Source organism: Hemiscyllium ocellatum, chromosome 45 (genome assembly GCF_020745735.1).
Source record: "Hemiscyllium ocellatum isolate sHemOce1 chromosome 45, sHemOce1.pat.X.cur, whole genome shotgun sequence".
Taxonomy (NCBI): Eukaryota; Metazoa; Chordata; class Chondrichthyes; order Orectolobiformes; family Hemiscylliidae; genus Hemiscyllium; species Hemiscyllium ocellatum.
In genome coordinates, this window is record NC_083445.1 from 26,231,505 (window position 1) to 26,250,188 (window position 18,684).

The following is an 18,684-nucleotide window of genomic DNA, read 5'->3' on the forward strand; positions in this document are numbered from 1 at the left end:
TCATATGTGAAAGGGACATTTGTAGCTTTTATTGGAAATATTTGATTGACTTCAGGAAACAGGCTTGGTGATAAACCTCGCTAAGAGTGAATTCACCAAAGCCTAAGTCATGTTCCTGGGCCATGTTATTGGACATAGGCAGATGGTCCCAAGGAATGGGAAGACAAAGGTTACTAGGGAGTTTCCCATGCTATTGACAAAGAGAGCAGTAGAATGATTCCTGGGACTGAGTGGGTTTTACCAGAAAATCATATCAAATTTCAGCAGTGCCGCTGCTCCACTCACTGAATTGCTAAAGACATGCAGGAAATTTCATTGAATGCAGACTGTCCGAAGGCATTTGACAGCCTGAAAGCTGTGTTAACCACTGGCTCAGTATTAACTACAACTAATACGTTAAAGCCGTTCATGGTGGCTATCAATGCGAGTGATGTGGGTGTTGGTGCTGTGCTCTTACAGGAAGTTGATGAGAGGATAGAAACACCTATTGCATATTTATTCAGGAAATTAAACATACATCAACACAAATATTCAACAATTGAAAAGGAAACTTTGAGGCTTGGTGTTGGTGTTACAACATTTTCACATTTATGTTGCCTGTACTGTGTCTAAGTCAGTCTTGCATTCTGATGACAACCAATTAAAGGTTTTGAAGAAACCCAAGGACAAACATTCCAGACAGTTTAGATGGAGCTTATTATTGCAACTGTTCAATTTGAAAATTATATACCGAGAAGGATGAGAAAACATTATTGTCGGCACATTATCAAGACTTGGATGAAGAAGAATGGAAGTGTTCAGTAGCAGAAATAAACAGAGTGAAATAGAACGTAGTCGTGAATGTTTGCATGGTTATAGTCAGTGCAATGTATACGTATTGTTGAGTACTAACAGAGTAATGCTAAAGCATTTAAAATGAAGGTACTTTTGCACATTGAAGCCTCTTTTTTTTAAAATGGGGAGATGTGACGGTGCTGCCACTTTAGAAAGATCATTTTGTCATTGTGTGTCTGTTTTCCCAAGAGAGATTATAAAGGCAGAGGTACAGAAGTATCGAGTTTAACACTGGCAGGGGATGGCCAATTCTCCAAGTTCAGATTTTTTTCTCTTATTTCGTAGCAGTCCACATGATGCTGAAAGCTTGAAAGCTTCAGCAGATGATTCCTGACTGCCTCTCCCTTTGTCTGAAATCTCTTTGGAAGTTCCTCCCTTCTGCCTGTAAGAATCTGTGTTTGCATTTAAGTTGCTGTATCCAGTCATATTCTGTTTTCTAGGAATTATGTTATTTGAAAATCATATTACTTTTGCTTATGTTTAAACTGTAGTGTTCAAATAAACTCAGTTTTTCTTAAAGATGAGTGGTTTGAGCAGTTACATCGCTGCTGGAGCGCCTACTTCACATCTGCCTTCAAAATATGAAAACGTTAGGGTCCAGGCTACATTCGTAAAATAATTTAAGGGTGTCTGTCCTGGTCCATGAAAATTGTCTCTACGTCTTTTAATACTCCACTGAGACATATTTCAGTAATTATTCGACACAACCATTCTGTTTTTTAATATGTATTCCATTATATTTTCACAATGACTTATTTCTTCCAAATCTATATCTTGTACTGACTCATTTATTCATGGACTGGTCAGTGTCTCGATCTCTTTTCCTTTTCTGCTGGAGCATTTTCATGATATTGCAGAACTATACAATAGCTCTGTCCAATCAAGTTTAGATCCTCCTTCTCTTCTTATTGTTGTACTCATTATCATCTTTAATACTACCTGAGATCCTGGGAGTACAGAATTTGGATTGATCTTCTTTTATGTCGCATATAACCTATTGTAGCTGCTGTGAAGGTTCCAGCCAACTTTTCTGCTTACATTGCATAGAGGCCTAACTCATTTTAATGCATTCCTGATCCTCTAGAGTTTGGAAGATGTTCTTCCTCACCTCGCCATTGCCTCTATGGCCAATTATTTCACTTCAGTATCCTTTAGTTCCTCTTCTTTGCATGAAGGGGAACACATCCTTTATTTCTCTGAACAATCTCCTCATCATTTTACATGTGTCAATCAACCCCATCTCCTACATTTCTCCTGAAAAGGAAACTACTCCACCTTCCACAACATGCCCGGGGAGTGGAAGCTCCTCATGTATAAATATGGTCTTGAATACTTTCGCTGTACTATATCACGCCTATACATTAATAGAATCCCTAAGGCATGGAAGCCAGCCATTCGGCACATCATGTCCTCAGCGATCCTCCAGAGAGCATCCCACCCCGACCCAAACCCCTTCCCTATAACCCTGTTTTTCCAGTGACTAATCGACCCAGCCTGCACATTCCTGGGCACTATTGGTAATTTAGCATGGCCAGTCAACCTAATTTGTACATATTTGGATTGTGGACTTAAAGCAGAGCACCCAAAGGAATCCAGGCATAACAATGCACAAACTCCAACTGAGTTGCCTGAGGGTGGAATTAAACTCAGCTCCTTGGTGCTCTGAGGTAGCAGTGCTAACTGCTGAGCCACCATGATGCCCAAAACTGTTTGCAGCATTCAAAGTTACGCCTTATGAAATTTCTACAGAGGTTTCAAATCCTGCTGATTTGATTTGGTTTGAATTATTGTCACATGTACCTGCGTACAGTGAAAAGCTGTGTTTGCGAGCAGTACAGGCAGATCATAGTAAACAAGGACACAGATCATAGAGTGAGAAAAACATATTTAGACAGAGTAAGGCTTTCAGGTTACATCCCACAGGATGTGTGTGAGGCAAGATCAACATATTTGAAGTTAAAGAATCCACTCATCAGTTTAATAACGGCCAGGAAGAAGCTGTTCCGGGATGTGTCGGTGCGTGTGTTCAGCTTTCTGGAATTCCTGTTTGTAATAAGTGATTGTAGGAGATCATTACTGGGTTGCGATTACCATGATGATGTTGGCTTTCTTGCTTTTCCATTCTGTGATGTGTTATAATTGTGTTACTTTCTTCTCTTATTGCCTCTTTCCATTCTTTCTCACTAACTTAATCGTGCTAAAACTCTGTGTGCTACATTGCAGGTGTCATTTGTTGGCGTATTCCACAAATCTCTCCAGGTCGTTATAAAATTCTGAACCATCTTACTCCTTGTTCACAAAGATTGGCTAGTTACATGTTATTGCAAAGTGTGAAGTTGCGCAATTTATGCCAAGGCTTTATCTACCTGTAGAATATCACTATGAACCTTTTTACAGTCCAAAGTTTAAACAAAACAAACTTTTAATCCATAATTTTGCCAACTTGCTCTAGAGTCTATTGTGAAGGACGTTTTCAAATAAATATTTGAACTGCATGTGGAGCACATCAGTCGAATTAGTTCAGCATCACCTTTGTTAGCCACACCAAGTGGGTGTGTGTGATTAACCCTAAACAATCCTCTGATGGTTTCTTGCATTAATCAATAATTCTCAATGCTCATTAATCAATAATTCTCAATGCTCATTATTCAATAATTCTCAATGCTCATTAATCAATAATTCTCAACGCTGTGAGGGCTCATCTTCCATGCAATGCTGCAATAGTAATTTGCAACTAATCACAGGTGAATCTGGTTGATTTATGTCAATGAAAGATGTATGTCTTAAGCTTCGTTAATTAATATTGCTGATCTGAGCTGAATTTAAAAAAATTGCTCCGGTCATCCTCTGTGGAATATTTTGACAATTAAATTCCACGTCAGCAGACAAAGTGTGGTATGGAATTTAGTGATCTGTGATATCATTGAAACCATTGCGGAATGTCCGTTATAAATCAAGTGAATGACAGCCTCCAAATTAGACAATGGGCAAAGCTTAACAGAAAATCTTAACTACATAAAGGAATTACTTAGCCCATCTGATCTGTGGCTCCGGACAATGAGCCTTCCAGTCTACATTCATTTTATAGCATATGGTCCGTAAATGCACAAGCCAAGTTATTTAGTGTACATACCAAACATATTTGAAATGATGTGAGTGTTCCAGCCTCTACTATTTCATGCAGTCAGCTTCCTGAATGTCCCAAGCCACTTTGCTGCCTTATCGTATCACGAAGTGCTCCATTTACTCAGTTTCCTCCGAAGCTAGATAAACACTTCCCATTTATTGTATCCAGGTCGTGATATTTATGCGCTTCTCAAATAAAAAACTAAATCTCCTCGATCTCTCCGACAACGCTTGAACAATTCCTACCAAGCCAATACAGTGTTTGTACAATCATGGCAGCATCCTCCAAAACCCAATTAACCAGCATATTCTGTCTGTATTAAGGTGACCAACTGTTCTTCCATTGTATGTATGCATGCACGTTTGTTTGTTGTTATTCCATCTGTCATTGGCATTAATTCCAAATTGCTAACATTAACTGAGATCACATTGACCACGCTTCACCAGGAATTTTGGAAATCACATGACATTCACGAGAATTCATATCAAAATATGATTAAAACTGTGCACGGATAATGTGCCGTCATTACTTGTGCGATAATTACATAGGATCCAATCTACTACCTGCACATGATACAATCTCCAATGGTGGAAATACTGGCATATGAGGAAAAAAAAGTAGAAGCTATTTTTGATTATGTGGAACAAGATAATTGTTTCGAATAGGTGTTTCAGTCCTGAGTTGCAGAATAGGCCATTTCTAAACTTTGTTTCTGGAGGGTTTCTAACATTGTTGACTAACTGACTCAAAAAGAGAGAGAGAGAGAGAGAGGAAAGGGTGTTTCACTCTTCCATAGCATCTCCTTGTCAGCAAGAAATGCATCTTTGAATTAAATTGAGGGTAGCAATGTAGGTGTTGAAACAGACACTGTGCACACAATGTCCCAAAAGGTCAGTAGTGTGGTAGTGTGATGATCATCTATTTTCTTGCCGGTGATGGAATCAAATTAAATTCAAAAGTACAGTAGGGAAACCTCCCTTTCAGTTCTTTGGAATAGTAAAATTGGATGCTATGGATGGAACTGAGATGGCAGAAAGGTCTTCAATTTCACACCACAGGGGAATGTGAGAGAATATTCGGTTGGAAATTCAGATAATCGGTGTCATTGCATATAGGGATCGGGAAGATACAAATATACTGAACTCGAGGCAATATTATGAAGTTGAAGGCATTTACTGTACAGTTAAGAGAGCACGAAGGCTGTTTTGGCAGTGAGAGTTTGTAGTCAACTGATATCTTACTGACTGGCAGCCAAAGGCTGTGCTAAAAAATTGAAAGATGTAACACATTACTGTAACCTAGATGCATGAGTTGTGTTCATGGCAGTTTGAATTTAACCAATCTGTTTACATTGTGTACCAAGATACTAAAACCCAATCGAAATTGAATTTTACTAGTTTGACAACATTGAGCTAATGAGATGATCTGATGTTTTGGGACATAAAAAAAAACAGGCATTTTGGACAGTTAGCAAAGCGAGGGCACCACATGTCATTATCAGACAGACTGTCCAAACAACCTCTCTCTAAAATGTATCTTGTTCATATGAAACATCTGTACAGCAGAAAACCAAAGATGTCCCAGAAAGATCAACAAAGAGAGAAAGATGACAGCTGCTGTCTGGTTTTAAAAGTTGATTTGCTGTAAATTTATTAGGGGATTTATTAGATCAGTGTATTCTTATAGAGTGAGCGATAGATAACAAACCTTCAGGACAAAGGGGATGAGAGTTGTAAATAGCTGTTGCTTAATTTTCAGTTTTGGAGTTAAAGGATACAATTATTATTTTTTCTTTAAATAATGCAATTTTGGGGAGTTCCTCTTTCAATCATACTTTCACAGAATGGCAGGCGAGGTGAGCTTTTCTGTGTGTTTGGTTTAATTGTCAGAAAGATGCACAGCCATGTCACAACAGTAATCATTGCCTGAGCTGCAGTTGCAGATGCATTGAGAATTCAGACTGACTCTCCGTCTCTCAGAAATTACTTGTACCGACAGTACAGGTCCTGACTGTGAACTTTGACTTGAATCCGACCCCAGAATTGTTCTATTATTCTGAAATTTCCAACATAAAATTCAAAACATACAATAGGTCACCTAAAACTTGAAAGGTAATACAAAGAAACTTTGAACATACTGACTCATCATCTTAAAGTGCTCTTTTTCAGACCACAGGTTATGATGCACGAATATTCCTGACGGTATGGCAATGTTTGCAACGATTAATCAACGGGAACATACAAATCAGTTACAAATAATCAATGGCTTTCAAAATTGGGAGGCTATGGAACTCCGAGGAGATTGAAGCAACGCACTGTTTGAGAAAAAAAAAACGAATTTCCTCTTGTTAAGCAGGAATTGCGATAATATGGGGAAGTATCAGTTACTGTGTAGGGTGGTGGGCTGTGAAATATTGGCGGATCTGGTATTGTGCCTTCTCTCATGTTTCCTTCCTATCCATTGGTAAGAAACAGTTACCACTGCGATTTGCCCTTTGAGGGTAATCTGAAACTCAACACAGTTTAATAATCTCAGGATGTTGGAGAGAATCTCTAAAACAAGACGGAGGATGAACTAGTGTTGATCAATGTTACAGCTGCCTCTGAAAATCACTCCAGAAATTTCTGATTACTAATCATGATTGTTCATTTTTCTTTGTCTTGACACATTCAAAAACGATGTTCTCTTCTCAAGGAAAACAAAGCATAAATCGGTGCAAAATGTTAATGCATTTTACGCATAGTTTGGGTTTTCCATTACCATACCAGCCTCCACATGCTCAAGAAATGTCATAATAGAAGATCAACCGCATGGAAAGGGGCATATTGATGACTCTTACTTCACGGGAACATGGAACAATAAGAATTTACAGGGCAACTGTAATAGGTATCGTTCCAATGATCTACACTGACTTTGCTGTGATTTAAGTAACTTGAGTGAACTTATATTGGGAGTTGCGTTCTGTATGAAGGAACCACATGTTCCAAGTATTGAAACCATTCTATCTGAATCCACGCATATATCCGCTCTCTGTCTTTGAGCTGCGAATGATCAGGAGTACCATTGGGCTATCTCCAAGTTACTATTGTTGAGGTTCAATTCATCAGTGCCTTACATTCTAAATATTTAGAAATTAAGGATTTCGGGAAGGACTAAATATCACAGACGGACACAAATGGAACAAGAATCTGCTCAAGCAATGAAGTCAGAAAATAGAAATTTAGAATTTAGTATAGCATTTCTTTTTTCAGACCGAGGCAGAGAGAAATTTACCAAAACATTTGTCCATTCATCCAAACATGCAGTCAGCATTTTGTCAATACGTATCCAGTCCGTGTCTGTCTGACGGTGTAAATGTCTATCTATCCATCTGTCTGTTTGTCTATTCATCTATCAGTCTGTCTGTCTGTCTCTCTGTCTCTGTCTGTCTGTCTATCTCTCTGTCTCTGTCTGTCTGCCTGTCTGTCTGTCTCTCTGTCTCTGTCTGTCTGTCTATCTCTCTGTCTCTGTCTGTCTGTCTATCTGTCTGTCTATCTATGTATGTATGTATGTATGTATGTATGTATCTATATATCTATCTAAGTTTACAAAATAGAATTGGCTCGGATTCGCAGAGCTTCTTGAAAACTTATCGATTCATGCACCTCACTTAAGCAGAGGGACCTCTTCATATCTGGCTAACAGTGGTATAGAGTGGCGTTTGAGTGTGCTGATTACCATGAGTTAATAGTGCGTATCATAGCTGCCAAGGGACAGATAAATGATCCATTTGCGCCCTGTATTAGTAGAATTTCTTCTTGTGATCGGCTGTAATTTACCACACACTCAATAGCAGTGTCTGATCAACAACTCGTCCCCACACAGCAATGATGTGGAAGCTGAGAGCATTTCTTTCTTATTCACGGATCTATTTTAATTTATTAAATTCCCTTTTAAAACTTCACCTGAATTTCACTGTTCATTCAATGTTTAACCATCAGGCATGCGATTTTCCAACACTGCACAGTTTCAAGGGCGGTCTGAGGCTCGGAAAAAGTGAGGACTGCAGATGCTGGAGATCATGGTCGAGAGTGTGGTGCTGGAAAAGCGCAGCATGTCAGGCACCATCCGAGAAGCAGGAGGATCGAGGTTTCGGGCATAAGTCCACCATCAGGAATGTCAAACCCTCGAGTCTCCTGCTGGTCGGATGGTGCCTGACACGGTCTGAGGATCGGACCAATTGGAGAAATGCAGAGCAACATTCTGCAATGTGAGGAGATTGTTCACCTCACCAGGTCTGGAATGGAGAGTGACGTGCACCCACATTGTCAACAGAATCACTTTGGACATCATCCGAATTCAGATGCCTGATTAGAATATAGAAACCTCTGCCATAAATTATACTTTAGTTTGGCAGTGTGTTAGAGACTTAGACTTTCTGCAAAACAAACATGTTTCCAGTATTTGCATTCGCTGATAATGTCATTGAACTTTTTGATTGTTTTAACCAGTCGAATAAAAATAAAAATATTGTGACTACATTTCCAATTGATTAAATGCAACATTGATAACTATAATCTGCACCGGACCTCACGCTGTTTAATTGTACTTTCTCTATTAAAAGGAAGGGAACTTTTTGAATCATGCTATTCAGTAATGCAAGTCTCCCAAGACAGATACATGCCAACATTTTACGTACAGACTGGTGTAAATATAACAGCCAATCTGTTCGGGTTGTGCAAGTTGAGATGAGTTTCCAATTTTGGCGTTCAGCAAGAAACCAGCAGGTGGAACCTGGCAGCCTGCCCCTTCTGATGTGTATTTAAAAGCTGGTCACTCAACCAGAGTTCAACGGTCCCGGATTTGGATTGGTTAGCGAGCTCTTGGCAAATGTCTTTCCTCAAGTTAACAGAAGGATGTTGTTAATAATTTCTCTCAGCTTGTTCCTGACTTCATTATCCAGTGAGTATTTATTATCATTGTCCCAGTCTCAGTGTTAGCTTACCTCTGGAATGTAGCAAAGTCAGCAACCATTTCATTTCACTGATCCTTTGGCTGGATGTCGTCTTTTCCCAGGTGTCCAGTCGGCGGATATTTTGAGTCAGCCCAAAGCAGAGACCGGGAGTCCTGGAGGCTCCCTGAGGCTGACCTGTAAAGCCAGCGGGTTCAGTGTTGAAGGCTACAGCATGTACTGGATTCAACAAATTCCTGGTCAGGGGCTGGAATGGCTGCTTCACTACTACAGCTCATCGACAAATAACTATGCACCAGCGATTGAGGATCGGTTTACTGCTTTCAAAGACATTTCAAACAATATCTTCGGGTTGGACATTAAGCTCCTTAAGAGCGAAGATACCGCTATGTATTACTGTGGAGTATACTACAGTAATTGGGCTGTAGCGTGGGGACCAGGGACCATGGTGTCAGTCACTGCAGGTAAGAACCATGAAATTTCTCTTTATGTGAGTATTCGTGAGTTAGGTGAAAATCAGAATCTGGAATGAGCTTTGTTTGATTTAGAACAAAGAATAAAGAACAAAGAAAATTTACAGCTCAGGAACAGGCCCTTCGGCTCTCCAAGCCTGAGTTTAGACTAGATTGGTGCTGGAAAAGCACAGCAGATCAGGCAGCAGTAAAATCGACGTTTCGGGCAAAGGCCCTTCATCAGGAATACAGGCAGATTGCCTGAAGGGTGGAAAGATAAATGAGAGGAGGGTGGGGGTGGGGAGACAGTAGCATAGAGTACAATAGGTGAGTGGGGGAGGGGATGAAGGTGATAGGTCAGGGAGGAGGGTGGGTGGATAGGTGGAAAGGAAGATGGGCAGGTAAGACAAGTCATGGGGACAGTGCTGAGCTGGCAGTTTGGAGCTGGAATGAGGTGGGGTAGGGGAAAAGAGGAAAATGGTGAAGTCCATATTGATGTCCTGGGGTTGAAGCGTTCCGAGGCGGAAGATGAGGCGTTCTTCCTCCAGGCATTGGGTGGTGAGGGAGCGGCGGTGAAGGCGGCCCAGGACCTTCATATCCTCGGCAGAGTGGGAGGGGGAGTTGAAATGTTGGGCCACAGGGCGATGTTGTTGATTGGCGTGGGTATTCCAGAAATATTCCCTAAAGTGCTCTACTAGGAGGCGTCCAGTCTCCCCAATGTAGAGGAGACCACATCGGGAGCAATGGATACAATAAATGATATTGGTGGATGTGCAGGTAAAACTTTGATGGATGTGGAAGGCTCCTTTGGGGCTTGGATGGAGATGAGGGAGGAGGTGTGGGCATAGGTTTCACAATTCCTGCAGTGGAAGGGGTAGGTGCCAGGACGGGAGGGTGGGTTGTTGGGGGTCGTGGACCTGACCAGGTAGTCACGAAGGGAACGGTCTTTGCAGAGGTGGAAATGGGTGGGGAGGGAAATATATCCCTGGTGGTGTGGTCCGTTGGATGTGGCGGAAATGCTGGCAGATGATTTGGTTTATTCGAAGGTTGGTAGGGTGGAAGGTGATCACCGGGGGGTGGGGGGGGGGAGGAGTGCTCCAGCCTGAGCTGATCCAAATGTACTGTCTAAACCTGTTGGTCAATTCCTAAGCATTTGTATTCCTCTGCTCCCCACCTACTCTGCATCTGTCCAGATGCATCCTAAATTAATCTCCTGTGCCTGCCTCTACCACCTCTGCTGACAATGCGTTCCAAATGCCCACCACCCTCTGTGTGAGGTACTTGCCTCGTGTAACCTCCTTAAACTTTCCACCTCTCACCTTGTAAGCATGACCTCTCGTTATTTAATCCTTCACCCTGGGAAAAAAGCTTGTCTCTATCCACTCTGTCTATACCCTTCATGATCTTGGAAACCCCAATCAGTTACCCCTCAATCTCCTTTTTTTCTAGTGAAAATAAAGCTAACCTACTCAACCTCTCTTCATAGCTAGCACCTTCCATATCAGGCAACATCCTCATAAACCTTCTCTTCACCCTCTCCAAAGCGTCCACATCCTTTTGGTAATGTGGTGATCAGAACTGTACAGAGTATTCTAAATGCGGTCGAACCAATGTCTTGTACAATTTTAACATGGCTTGCCAGCTCTTATATTCAATATCCCGATCAATGAAGGCAGGCATACTATATGCCTTCATGACCAACCTCTCCACCTGTGCAGCAACCTTCAGGGTACAATGGATTGCACTCCCACATCTCTCTGCCCATCAACCTTTCCCAAGGCTGTTCCAGTCCTTGTATAATAAGCTTTAGAATTAGACTTGCCAAAATGCATCACCTCACATTTGTCTGGATTGAAAGCCATCTGCCACTTTTCTGCCGAACTCTCATCTACCTGTATCCTCCTGTATTCTCTGACAGTCCCAGATGCTTTCTACTGCTCCACCAATCTTTGTGTCATCTGCAAACTTAATGATCATACTAACAGTGCCCTCTTCCAGATCATTTATGTATATTACAAACAACAGTTGCCCCAATACTGACCCCTGTGGAACACCACTGGTCACCTTTCTCTATTTCGAGAAACTCCCTTCAACTACTACACTCTGTCTCCTGTTGCTCAACGAGTTCTTTCTCCACCTAGCTCAAACACCCTGCACACCATGTGATTTCACGTTTTCCATTAGTCTACAATGGGGAACCTTATCAAATGCCTTACTAAAGTCCATGTATATGATATCAACAGCCCTTCCTTCATCTATCAACTTGGTCACTTCCTTGAAGAACTCTATTAAGTTGGCAAGGCACAATCTCCCCTGCACAAAACCATGTCTCCTGTCACTGATAAGCTCATTCTTTTTGAAATATAAATGGACCCTATCTCTCAGTACCCTCTCGTGCAACTTCTCCACAACCGATGTCATGCTCACTGGCCTGTAGTTACCTGGAATATCCCTACTACCCTTCTTGTACAGGGGGATGACATAAGCAACCTTCCAGTCCTCCGGCACCTCACCTGTATTTAAGGGTGCCACAAAGATATCTGTCAGTGTCCCAGCTATTTCCTCTCTCGCCTCCCTTAGCAACCTGGGATAGATCCCATCCAGTCCTGGGGATTTGTCCACCTGAATAACCTCAAGCATACCCAACACATCTTCCCTACTAATGCCAACGTGATCCAGACTAATCAAACTTCTGTCTCTAATCTCAAGATTCATCATGTTCCTCTCCTCAGTGAAAACTGATGCAAAGTAATCACCCAGCATCTCACCCATTCTCTCAGGTTCTGCACACAGCCTTCCTTCCTTATCTTTTAGTTGACCAATCCTTTCTCTGGTTACCCGCTTGCTTCTGATGTAAGAATAAAATGATTTGGAATTCTGCTTGCTAAAGCTATTTCATAACCCCCTTTAGCTCGCCTGATTCCTTGAAATGACCTTCCTGAAAAATGATTACACCCTGCAATTAAGAATTGAACAAAGTGCTGCGACTGACTCAGTTGCTCGGTGATTTTTTAAAAAAAATCAATTAGGCAAACTGTGTGGCTGGATTACTTGAAAAACTAAAAGTCTCTTAAACAGGAAGATTAACAAATTAACAAATGGAACGGCATTGTGGCTGCCTCACAGCACCAGGGACAGGTAGGAATGTTCAAGAGGGCGGTGCTGATTTGGAAGGTTGAATCTGGGATAAGGTAAGGGGGGAGGGCAAATGAAGAAACCAACGAAATCCATATTGATCCCATGTGGTTGGATGGTCCCAAGATGAGACGTTCTGGCGATGAGGCCAGGACCTGCATATCCGTGGGGGAGTGGGAGGGGAGTTAAAATGTTCAGCCACGGGGCAGTGGAGTTGGTTAGTGCATATCCAAGCGTCGTTCTCTGAAAGGATCAATGAGTTGGCATCCTGTCTCCCTGATGCAGAGTAGACCACATCAGCTAGATCAGCTAGATTAATTACATTCTAGATTGAACTTTCTTGCAGCTCTGGGTTTCATTCTGCTAATTTGAATTGATTGAATTCTGATTTTGTTTTGCTTCATTGTGTTGAATTGAGTAAATTGGATTCTGATTCACTTTGTAGAATCAAACTTTATCTTCAAGGGGTTTCCTGCTTTCAGTTTATGGTATTTTTCTGCTGAAGAGATTGTCTGCCTGGACCACTTTTAATCAGTAATATTTGTGAAGTTCTTTGGTTTTCGTACGTCGTTTCTGTATTTATTAAACTAAACTGGCGACATGAGACCAGTTTGTAATTTCCTGAAGACAGAAGATATAAGACAGAAAAGCGGAAGTTTGAGAAGTGAAGAAAAAAACATATTATTGGATTTACTTAAAAGAAATCAGTTTTAAACATAGACTACACAAATTCTGCTTTAACTAGCCTCATTCAAAAATATATTTGTGACTAAAATGTCTTACTGACCATTAGGTAAGATTTCATAATTAAGACTAAAATATTATAAATTACGTGATACCATTTATCATTGAACTAATTTTGTTTTTACATTAGCGCATTAATCAACAATTATCTCTCAAGGTACATGGATAGGATAAATAGACAAGACCTTTCCCTCTGACTAATGCACCTAACGCTATGGGCAATTTAGCATTGCCAATTCACCTGATCTTCACATTGTTGGACTGTGGGCGGAAACCCAAGCAGATACGGGGAGAATGCACAAACTCCATACAGACAGTCATCCGCTGCTGGAAGCGAACCTAGGACTGTAGTAGTAGCTGTACTAAGCATGTAGCGCTGTTAAGCAGCAGCACTAACCACTGAAACACTGTGCCACCCGGTTGTCCTGATGCCTTTTTAGTTCTGTTGAAAGAGTTTGCAGAGTCAGTTCTGCTGCAAACTCATCATTGAATCTCAGTATTATCATTTGGTAATACTTGTTCTGTTGAGAAGATTATTATATTTGTTTGTGCATTATTTACGTTGATGGTCAAAGTTGAAACTCACGCAACACCAAGTTTCGAGTCCAGCAGGGTTATTTGGGAATATTGATGATGTCAGAACTGTTCCAATTTGCCCATTGAGTGCAGTCATCATGTGAGCTGAAATTTTTTGAAGCCCAATATGAGGAAAACGCAGATTACAAAGGGTTTGGAAATTAACGGAAGAAAATATCTTATGGCACTTTGATTAATAATAAGTAGCAATTTTGGATTAATGTTGCAAACATTAAGATTGGTTTATATTGCTAATTCAGAACTCAACTACCTACTCCGATCACAAGATCTGACATTAAGCATTTACCAGTAACAGAGAAAATAAATAGAATTTCAAAAGTAGAATGTTCTAATAGTTCTAATAGTTCTTGATATCGAACAAAATGCCATTTTGATGAATCATTAATCAATGATCACCTTTCAATTCCACTGAACACTATCCGCAATGCTTCTGGCTGGAAAAGATCATTGACAGGAACCATTTAGCAATTTTGTCCGAGATGTTTCCATGAAGAACAGATCAGTTTTGCAAGTAACTTGAGTTAATTAAGTATTATTTTCCTGAAGAACTAGATTTCCGGGAATAAAACATGAATTTGGTGATTTAGTCGACATGGCTCTTGACATTTGCTTAAGTATAGAGAGTTACATTTTACAACAACATATCAATTCAGGAGTCTATCGTTAGAATGGAACTGATATAGTACATTAGGTGACCAAAGGTTAGCTTTCAAATTAATTAAAATAACCATGTCGTGACCTCATCTTGAGAATAGTTGCTGGGAATGCTGAGAATATATTATATTGTGATATACTCTGTGTTCAGACTTACACCGTTTAATATTTTGCAGATGACACTAACTAAAGGCCAAGAGAAAAGGCTGTTTATTTTAAACGATTAAAATAAAGTAATATTATTTTAATTATTGCATTTGACTGAATGCTAAAATATTGCAATCTGAAGGCTGCTGCTCAGATTGGTTTAGTGCAATGACCATGTATTTAGACATTAATTAAATCAAGCAATACCTGTTCGAAACACATTTTCAACCCATGCATTTTTTAAAAAAATTTTCACTCCAAAGTGATTAATAACAAAATTAATTAATACACAAACCTGACTGTACACATTTCTTATGATTTATACAACATAAATGCATCTGCACAGTGGGATGCAATATTTCCTGTACTGTTTTCTGCAGTGTGTGCAAAATCTTCAACATTTAAGACATGTTTTAAGAATATGTAAAATTAATCCAGAAAATGATATATTTCTTAGTGAGTTGTGCTTATATTAGTGAAATTTCTGACCTCAATGATTGTGTTAATTATGATGAGACATTAAGTTTACTACAATAATGAATGTTCATTGTGAAAACATTCTCATTCATGTTCATGCATCCTCTCTGGCTAGATGCTATGGTAAATGTTAAATTCCAGTGAATCTACATTTGATGTGACAGGATGAACAGGTTAGGATCTGCACTGTTCTATTGGTCGTGTCTGCATTAGTTTCGCTTGTCCTGGGGTGACACGGCATCTCGGTAGTTAGCACTGTTGCCTTACAGCACCATGAATCCTATTCAATTTCAGCCTCGGGCGACTGTTTGCATGGTTTCCCCGTATCTGCATGAGTGTTTCAGTTTCCTCCAACAATCCAAAAATGTGCAGGTTAGGTACATAGGCCGTGCTAAATTGCACATAGTGCTCAGGGTTGCGTAGCGTAGGTGGATTAGTAAGGGACAAATCTGACTCACATCAATAAATGTACATTTATTTAAATCCAAAATAAATTGGTTCCTCAGCACAGTTAATGGCAGAATGTCGAGAATGCGTATTTTCTCTCTAATCAATGCTGTAATCGTTCAGTAGAGTGTGACCGTTCAGTGGGGTGTAAATATCGCTGATTCAAACCCGGCAGCAGATGGTCATAACTTTGCAGCAGGCCCTAATTTACATCTCAGCTCATCCTGTAGCTTTCCTGAAAATGCTTTTCCAACAAGCTTCATCAGCATCTTACATAATGGGTGTGAGTTCTGACAGATCATAGAGTCATAGACAAACTGCAGGAGTTTGGAGTTTGAAATAAGGTATCAGCCTTGGGAGAATTTGATTGAGTGGGGCAAAGGGAATTGTGCTATATATTTCATTCGTGCTTTATTGTGGGTGCAGTTTCTCGTTCCACAGTTTGTGGAATAACCGTCACTGAATTTGAAATGTTAACTTTGTTTTCTTTCCACAGGTGCTGCCAGATCTACTGAGTTTTTCCTGCAATTTGTGCTTTTATTTCAGATTTCCAGCATCCGAAGTTTGCTTTTCCATTTTCAGTTGGAAAAGCAGAGATTGTTAATAATTTTCATTAGAAAAATACATTTTAATTATTGCTCAAATTTTTTGCATTGGATAGTTTGGAATGTGAGTGATCTCATGTTGAGCCGTAGTTTCAGAACTAGCTGTATCAGGAAGTAACATTAACTCTCCAGAGTGCAGCCACTGTCTAAATCAGTGGCCGTTATTTTGACCAATTAGATGTAGAATGTCGTTGCTCCCATTCCAAATAATAAACAGAATTTAAAAAAAACAACCATTACGTCGTTCATATATTTTATTAAAACATGTTTAGCGTCAGTGAAAGCCGAAAGTGTGACCCAACGATTGGAAGGTAGGCACAGCAGTGAGGTACAAGGCACCTTGAGCTGTTCCGCTATTTAATTAGACCATGCTTGATTTGACTTAACTCCATGTGCTTGACTTCGGTCTGTGCCCTTTAACACTTGATTAATGGAAAAATAGGATCGATCCCAGATGTCATAATTGATCAGCAAATAGCCGAGGGAGGCACATTGGCTGGTTCTGAAAGATAATCCTGTGAAATATTTAAAGTGACCCAAAGAGGCTGTGATTAATTGCTAAACAGAATGAATTTTAAATATCTGACATGATCAAATTTACCAGATTCCTTTAATTTGACATTATATTTTGTTATTACATATCAGTGGAGTTAAACAGTGAGGAAACGTTCATTCCCATTAGATGTTTGTAATGCGCCTAAATGATTTGGATGAGAATATCGGAGACCTGGTCAGTAAGTTTTCAAATGACACCAAACATAATGACATAGTGGACAGTGAAGAAAGTTACTATCTATTGGGTCAATGGCTTAAGGAATGATAGATGGAGTTTACTTTGTTTAACTGTGAGGTATTACTTTTTGGCAAAACAAACAAGGGCAGGAATCATTCACTTCAGAGCAGGGCACTGGATGGTGGTGTCGAACAGAGAGACTGAGGGATGCAGGGTATAATCCCTTCAAATGTGCATCACAGATGGACAGGGTGGTGAAGAATGCGTTTATCACTCATTGTTCAAACTTTTGAGTCTCAGAATTGGGCTGTCATGTTGAGGTTGTGCAGATCGCAGATGGGGCATCTTCTGGAGTACTGTCTGTAATTCTCGTAGCCCTGTTGTGGCTGGAACATTATTAAACGGAGAAGGGATAGGAAATGGTGCCAGGATGTTGCCTGCGTTGAAGGGTTTGAGTTTAAACATTGGCTGGATAGGTTGGGACTTCTACACTGCAGCGTGGAAGTTCGAGGGGCGACCTTATAGTTGTTTATAAAATCACGAGGGACATATTGTTACAAAGCCGACGTTAAACCCTTCTGTTAATTAAAACCAAACACACAGAAAAACTCTTCACACCTCGTATTTTTTTAAAGTGTGAGTGAATGAAAGAGAACTTCTAATTTCCATTGTTTGGAGGAAAATAGCCTAGTATTTTCGAACAGAGCACTAACCAAAACTATTAAAAAATCCAAACCCCCTTTTTCTAAACTAATTATTAACTGGCCCTACGTGTATAACAATGCTGGTCCAATAGCATAATTATTAAAGATTGCATTAAATTAATCTGAAGTCTACATAGTTTCTGTCTTCTCCGCTATCTTCAGTCTTCCACCTACTGATCTTCCTGGCTCATCTTCTTACTTTTTTACTGCTGTTGCAGGAAAAGAAGCCTTTTGATAAAGAGTGTGTTCTTATTTCTTTGAGAAATTTGAAAGCAAGCTGTTAGATGCACAGTTCGCTCTCCGGCTCTCCGGCAGTTGCTCTGCTGTTCAGTGGTAGTTGCTCTGAACGATTTCTAAAATGCCTTGGTTTAATACGCCCTAATATCATGCCTTCTCAATGGTCTGATGCTGGCAATACAATAAATTCAAGCACAATTGTATTTCAGTATCCTGGGCATAATTTAAACTAGTGCCGAGAATGTCATGCTGGAAAGGCGCAGCAAGTCAACCAACATCTGAGGAACACGAGAATTGACAATTCGGGCATAAGCCTCTCCCACAGGGATGGATTCCTGATGAAGGGCTTGTGCCTGAATGTCGTTTCTTCTGCTTCTCGGATGTTGCCTGACCTGCTGTGCTTTTCTAGCACCACAGTCTTGACTCTGATCTCCAGAGTCTGCCGTCCTCACTTTCGTTTAAATAATTTAAACTTATTGATTAAATTTGAATTGGTGTCAAAACAGCAACCGAAACTCGGGCGCCCATTTAACAGCATTTGCTGTATCTTTTTTGAAACAGATCATCTCTTAGCTGTTCTGTTCTGCAGCTGTAGCTGCACTTTAAACTTACTTTAAAAATGTGGAAAACACTTTTTGTCTGAAAGTGAACAAAATCTCGTTCAATTTCATAACAAAACGGTGAATAGCAAAGATTTTTTTTCCTCAGGAGGGGGAGTTCAAAATTGGGGGAAATTTTTTAAGATGAAAGGAGAAAGACTGAAAACGGAGATGAAGGGCATTTTTTTTACACAGAAGGTGGTTAAATGTGGAATGAAGTGCCAGAGGAAGTGATGGATGC

At 40.2% G+C, this 18,684-nt stretch overlaps 1 pseudogene; it reads left to right on the forward strand.

Annotated features, from left to right (window-relative positions):
• The first annotated feature begins 300 nt into the window (after positions 1–300).
• The window catches only part of LOC132835889 (Ig heavy chain C region-like), a 29,282-nt pseudogene continuing 10,898 nt past the window's right edge, over positions 301–18,684 (forward strand).